The sequence below is a fragment of the Ursus maritimus genome, unplaced genomic scaffold (assembly GCF_017311325.1).
Source record: "Ursus maritimus isolate PB19 unplaced genomic scaffold, ASM1731132v1 scaffold_9, whole genome shotgun sequence".
NCBI lineage: Eukaryota > Metazoa > Chordata > Mammalia > Carnivora > Ursidae > Ursus > Ursus maritimus.
In genome coordinates, this window is record NW_024427107.1 from 40,779,302 (window position 1) to 40,786,059 (window position 6,758).

Genomic DNA, 6,758 nt, shown 5'->3' on the forward strand with positions numbered 1-6,758 from the left:
CAACTCTCATTTAATACATGGGCCCAAAGACACAGTGGCTTACCCACATTACCCCAGGAAGTTAGTGGCACAGCTGTCCCAGACAGTTCCCCCTATACCACTGAGACATCATTCAAGACTTTAGAGCTCTAAATCTAATCTTTAAGATGAATACACTAAGCACACAAATAATTGTAATACAAGGTATTATATGAGAAGTAGAAAGTCTGAAAGCAGATCAAAGGGGGAGAAATCACATCTTTAGGCCAGGGTGGCATGTGCGTAAAGAGGGTACAAAGGATTTGTATAATGGTTCTCAAGTTTTTTGGTCTCAAGACCCTTTTTCACTCTTAAAAATTATGTGAACCCCAGGGGCGCCTGTGTGGCACAGCGGTTAAGTGTCTGCCTTCGGCTCAGGGCGTGATCCCGGCGTTCTGGGATCGAGCCCCACATCAGGCTCCTCTGCTGTGAGCCTGCTTCTTCCTCTCCCACTCCCCCTGCCTGTGTTCCTTCTCTCGCTGGCTGTCTCTATCTCTGTCAAATAAATAAATAAAATCTTAAAAAAAAAAATTATGTGAACCCCAAACAGCTTGGTTTTTGCAGTTCTATCTATTGATATTTATATTAGAAATTAACAGAGAATATTATTAGACTATTAAAAATAATAAACCCACTACATGTTATCACATTTTAATGAAAATGATTATTTTCCAAAACAAAGATAGTGAGAAGAGTGGCATTTTATGTGTCTGCCAATCTCTTTAATCTCTGACTTAATAGAAGACATCTGGATTCTCATCTATCTACTGATGCATTTGCTCTTGGGATCTTGTTTTGGTTGAAGCCTTAGAAGAAAATTCAGCCTCATGCAGACATGTAGTTGGAAAAGGGAAGAGTCCTTTCAGATATCTGTGGCTCTTCTTCAATACTACATCACAACTTGAAAAGTGCTAGTTTCTTAAAAGTTAGTTGTACTGTGGAAACTGAAATCATATCAATGAACATTTAGTATTCTGTTTCATTAAAATCCATTGGTCTATCTTGCATTTTAAATGCATAGTTTTGTAATATCATTCATCGGTCATTTAGCAATGCTGATTTGCTGAACTATACAGATCTTCCAAATATTTTCACATTTCATTATATAATAGGATGGGGAAAAAATCACTTGTTCATATCACCACCAGTCTCATCAGGAAAGCCTTTAAGTATTGGGGAAGAGGTCATACTCACAGTGGCTGATACATTTTCCAGAATTCTTATTTTTGCTTGAAGACTTGAATTTTATCATTGGCAAAAACACTGTCAGTTATTTTCCTGGATGTGACTCACTTGGTTAATTTTCGAGAAAATGGATGCCAAATATTCAAGTCTGAATACGCACAGTTTGTTCTTTCACGCAAAAATGAATTCCATGAAAAAAGTGGTTTGTTCAGCTCACAAGTCAATTGCACAAGTGCTTTTTGTGTACTCCCCATTTAGTCTCACAGCATATGAAAAAGATATGTTCTTAAAGGCCCAGATTAATCAAGTTAGTAATTTGTACTGTCTTTTTCAAGGACATTTTTAAGTAAAACTGGCTTTTTCTACTGCCAGGTGCCTGGGCCACTACTTTGAATCATGTTCAGTAAGGTGCCAGCAGGTTGACCCGCACTTGCACCATCAGGATGAATGTCAGCACAGTGAAAAAGGAAGCTGATGTCTTAGCATGATGCAAATAGGTTTGACCATGTGGGTCCTCTTTTGCGGGGACTCCCCTGAGAGTGGACAACACTCTGACAACTATACAAGGTACAGGCTTTGAAAAATGAGTCCGATTTTGATAGGCTCAGATGAGGGAGAGTAGGAACATCAAGAAGGCAGTAAAACATGGGGAGTATCTAAGGGACAATGGGGAGGATATATGTCTGGATGGAAGAGGAGAGAAGCAGAGGCAGAAAGCTGAGAAGATACTGGGAAAGGCCCAGATGTCATCATGACCATCAATTAGGTTTAAACCAGACAGGAAGAGGAGGCTAGGGTGAGTGATTTTTGTCTTGTTCTGGTTTTGAAAGCTTTAGTTTCAAGTTATATAAAAATAACGCTAGTCATGTTTACATTTACTAGTTATAAAATAAAAATGAGAGCATAGCTGCTTTCCTCATAAGTCTGTTCAGGGAATGAAAAAATAAACATGTGGTCAAATGCTTTGTTGTACCAAACATGCTGCACTATTTGATTTAGACAGTATTATTCTCAGAAGGAAAAAGAATGAGAACACTTATTAAGCATTATTGTGAATGAAACACTATGCTCGTCGCTTTTCATATAATGTAATCTTACACAAGCTTATAAAATAGGTATCACCATTCATATAAATAAGGCAGATGAAGCCCGAAAAGTTAAGTAACTTTCCAAGGGACATGACTGAACTCTGATTTGGTAACATTTCATATTGTCACCTATTATTTCAAGGCATTTGGGGGAAGTCTGAAAACAAATTTAATTATCAACCACATATATTTATATATCCATATATCCATGCAACCTTTTAAAATAAGGCACAAAATATTGTCACAAACCCAAATATATTAAATCTTTAAAAAAGAGATTGCATATTTTGATTTTTTTGTTCCCTTCAAGGACTATTTTAAACAATATGTAAGGCTGATTACTAGTAGTATGTTGACTGACAGAATTTTGTTAAAATAACAACTGAAGGACGCCTAGCTGGCTCAGTTGGTAGAGCATGTGACTCTTGAGCTCTGGGTTGTGAGTTTGAGCCCTATGTTGGATATAGAGATTACTTAAAAATAAGTAAAACCGTAAAAAAACCCAAATGTAACCACTGAGAAAAGTTAGCATTTGAAAGTTGCTGCTAAGCTCATCACAGTACTTATTGGATATAAACACCTTTTTCTCCATATTTTAAAATATCAGATCATGAAGAAAAGGAGGGAAAGCAATTCAAAATCATAGTCTGATGCCATTTTCTTTGACCTAAGAGGAAAAAAAAAATGCCAAGGTTACTGACATCAACATACAGGGTCTGGATGTATACCACCCACCATCCATAGCCATGTGGCTCATTCTTCCTGCACTTGGGCCTGCTCCTTTGAATACCGATGCTCCAGAAGCTCCCTGCACAGTGTGGTTGTGTTTGTGGCCCGTGTGAGGAGGCACTTTGGAACTAGTCCCGTGGTAAGCAGCATGCAGAAACCTGGAACTGGTGGAGCCCAGAAGGCTGTGAAGACAGTACCATTTCCTCAGTGGCAGACCGCTGCCTAAGAATGTCTTTCCTGGGGCGCCTGGGTGGCTCAGTCGCTAAGCGTCTGCCTTCGGCTCAGGGCGTGATCCCGGCGTTATGGGATCGAGCCCCACATCAGGCTCCTCTGCTAGGAGCCTGCTTCTTCCTCTCGCACTCCCCCTCCTTGTGTTCCCTCTCTCGCTGCCTGTCTCTCTCTCTGTCAAATGAATAAATAAAATCTTTAAAAAAAAGAAAAAAAAAGAATGTCTTTCCTCCCTCATTTGAATCACCCTCGCATGGGAATCCCAGCACTCCCATCAGGGATCTGACCCCCAGGGTTTCCTGACTCCTCCACCTGTAGCTCCAGCGATCTCAACGATTCCTGTACCAATGAGCATTATGGCTGCAGCTCCAACTGTCTTAGTCCCCACTGTGTCTATGGTTGGAAAGCATTTGGGAAAAAGAAAGAATAATCCAGGCTTAGAGACTAAGGAAAATGATGAAAACTGTGGTCCTACTACTATAACTTTTGTTAGTAATATTTCTGAGAAAGCTTCAGACATGCTTATAAGGTAACTCCTTGCTAAATGTGGCTTGGTTTTGAGCTGGAAGGGTACAAGGTGCACCTGGAAAATTTCAAGCCTTTGGATTCTGTGGGTATAAGGAGCCTGAATCTACCCCTGTGCACTTAGGTTATGGCACGACCTGCAGAATGGAGAGCAGACGCTCCTTGTTAAAGTTGATGTAAGGATGAAGGCACAACGGGGGGAATGGAAAGCAAAGAAGAAAGCTTCTAATGGGAATGCCAGGCCAGAAACCGTCACTAATGATAAGAAGCCTCGGATGTAGAAACAAAAAAGATCAGATGATCAAAGGGGCCTTTGAAGTTTTAATACATGAATACTCCAGTGAACTCAATGCCCCTTCCCAAGAATCTGACTCTCACCCCAGGAAGAAGAAGTAAAGAAGGAGGACAGTTTCCACACACTTCTAGCAGCTCCACTGGTCAATTATCCACTTACCACTAAGGAGGATATAATTGCTATAAAAATGGAAGAAGACAAAAAAGACCTGATATCCTAAGAAATCAGCAAATTCAGAGACACACACAAGAAACTGAGAGAAAGGCAACAAGGAAACGGAAAAAGACAGGAAATCGATAAAGGACAGAAAGAGAGAAGGGATGTAAGTGGGAACAAGAAAGGTGAGAATGGGAATGAGAAAGGGAGAGAACGTGAACGAAAGAAGGAATGGGAGCAGGAAGGACAATGGCAAAGGGATCGGGACTGCAACTAGGAAAGGAGCTCAGATCACAGTAAGGATGGCAGTTGATCGAGAGGAAAGAGCAGAGATCACGAAAAGGAATGAGGACGAGAAAGAATGTGAATGGGGGGGTGGAGAAGACAAGAAGCAGGAGTATGAAAAGGATGAAGAAGATGTAGATGAACAAAGAAAACCTGAATGAAAACTCTGAGAGAAAGAAGCTTCTTACTAAGAGCACCTTCAGAACTGGGAAAGCAGAGACGAGAAGAAAACCTGGGAGTACGAGAAGGAGGCTGAAAAAGAAGAGAGAAGAGAAAGGGCAAAAGAAGCTAAATGACTAAAAGAAATCTTAGAAGATTCTGACGATAGAGATGACCCCAAATATCACAGAGGAAGTGTTCTTCAGAAATGGGTGCACGACAGGGAAAAGGAAACAGAAGCAGATGAATGGACTGAGGAGAGAGAAGGAAGAACTAGAGATCAGGCAGCACCTTCTGGATCCAGATGCAGAGCTCCAGAGGCTGAGAGGATGTGGACAAGTACAGGTAAAGCAAGAACCAGAACCAGAGGATGAGGAAGAAGAAAAGCAAGAAAAAGAAGAAAATGAGAGGAACCCACGGAAGAGGAAGAGCCAGAGCAAAGGCCTGTCTCAAAGCAACTCTGAGGCCGTCGGCTCTGCTCCATCTGTTTCCTCTGCCAGTGGCCATGCAACCCCCAACACTCCGGGGGAGGTGTCTCCCTGTGGTGTTATTATTCCTCATGAAAATCCTCCAGACCAACAACAACCTGGAGAGCATAGACCAAAAACAGCACTAAGTCTTAAATGGGGTGTTTCTAATAGTCCTGGTCAGCCTCATTCTGTGAAGGGAAAGAAACTTCTGGTAGATAGTGTTCTTAACAAATCTGAGGATGAAGACAGTGATGATATACCATGAAAAAGGAAACTGGTTCCCCTGGATTACTGTGAGGATGATAAAAACGCTGCCGAAGGCCCTGTAAACACTGAAGAGAAGCACAAACACGTTAAGAGTCTCATCGAGAAAATCCCTACAGCCAAACCTGAGCTCTTTGCTTATCTCCTGGATTGGTCTACTGTGGATTTCTATTGACAGAATGACGAATTAGACCATGGATTAATAAGAAAATCATAGAATACACAGGCGAAAAAGGGGCTACACGAGTTGATTTCATTTATTCTAAGGTTATTGCTTAGTTCGAATTATTTCAGATGATGTTGCCATGGTCCTTGATAAAGCAGAAGTTCTTATAGTCAAAATGTGGAGATTATTGACATATGAAACAGAAGAAAATTGGTCTTGTGAAATAAAGCTCTTTATATATTTGTGAAAAAAATATCTATGCTCTTTTATACGTGCATGTACACACACTTAAACTTATGGCATGTTTCTCCTCTCCAATGTAAATAAATAAATTCTCTGTTCAACTGGATAGTCTGAAATGCTTTTGTTGACATTTTAAAAGAAATTACCGAAATTAATGGCAAAAATAGACAAGGCAAGAAACAACAATTGTTGGAGAGGATGTGGAGAAAGGGGATCCCTCCTACATTGTTGGTGGGAATGCAAGTTGGTACAGCCACCCTGGAAAACAGTGTGGAGGTCCCTTAAAAAGTTAAAAATTGAGTTACCCTATGATCCAGCCATTGCACTACTGGGTATTTACCCCAAAGATATAGACGTAGTGAAGAGAAGGGCCATATGCACCCCAATGTTCATAGCAGCAATGTCCACAATAGCTAAATCGTGGAAGGAGCCGAGATGCCCTTCAACAGATGACTGGATTAAGAAGTTGTGGTCCATATATACAATGGAATATTACTCAGCTATCAGAAAGAATGAGTTCTCAACATTTGCTACAACATGGACGGCACTGGAGGAGATAATGCTAAGTGAAATAAGTCAAGCAGAGAAAGACAACTATCATATGATTTCTCTCATCTATGGAACATAAGAACTAGGATGATTGGTAGGGGAAGAAAGGGATAAAGAAAGGGGGGGTAATCAGAAGGGGGAATGAAACATGAGAGAGAAACAAACTGAGGACTTCAGAAGGGAGGGGTGTGGGGGAATGGGATAGACCGGTGATGGGTAGTAAGGAGGGCACGTATTGCATGGTGCACTGGGTGTTATACACAACTAATGAATCATCGAGCCTTACATCGGAAACTGGGGATGTACTGTATGGTGACTAACATAATATAATAAAAAATCATTAAAAAAAAAAACAAAAAAACACACGATCAATTGTCTTTAGAGATTTCACATACTTA

General features: G+C 40.7%; 1 pseudogene; it reads left to right on the plus strand.

Moving 5' to 3' along the window:
• Positions 1 to 3,468: 3,468 nt before the first annotated feature.
• On the plus strand, positions 3,469 to 5,795 carry LOC103661480 (annotated as a pseudogene).
• Positions 5,796 to 6,758: the final 963 nt, after the last annotated feature.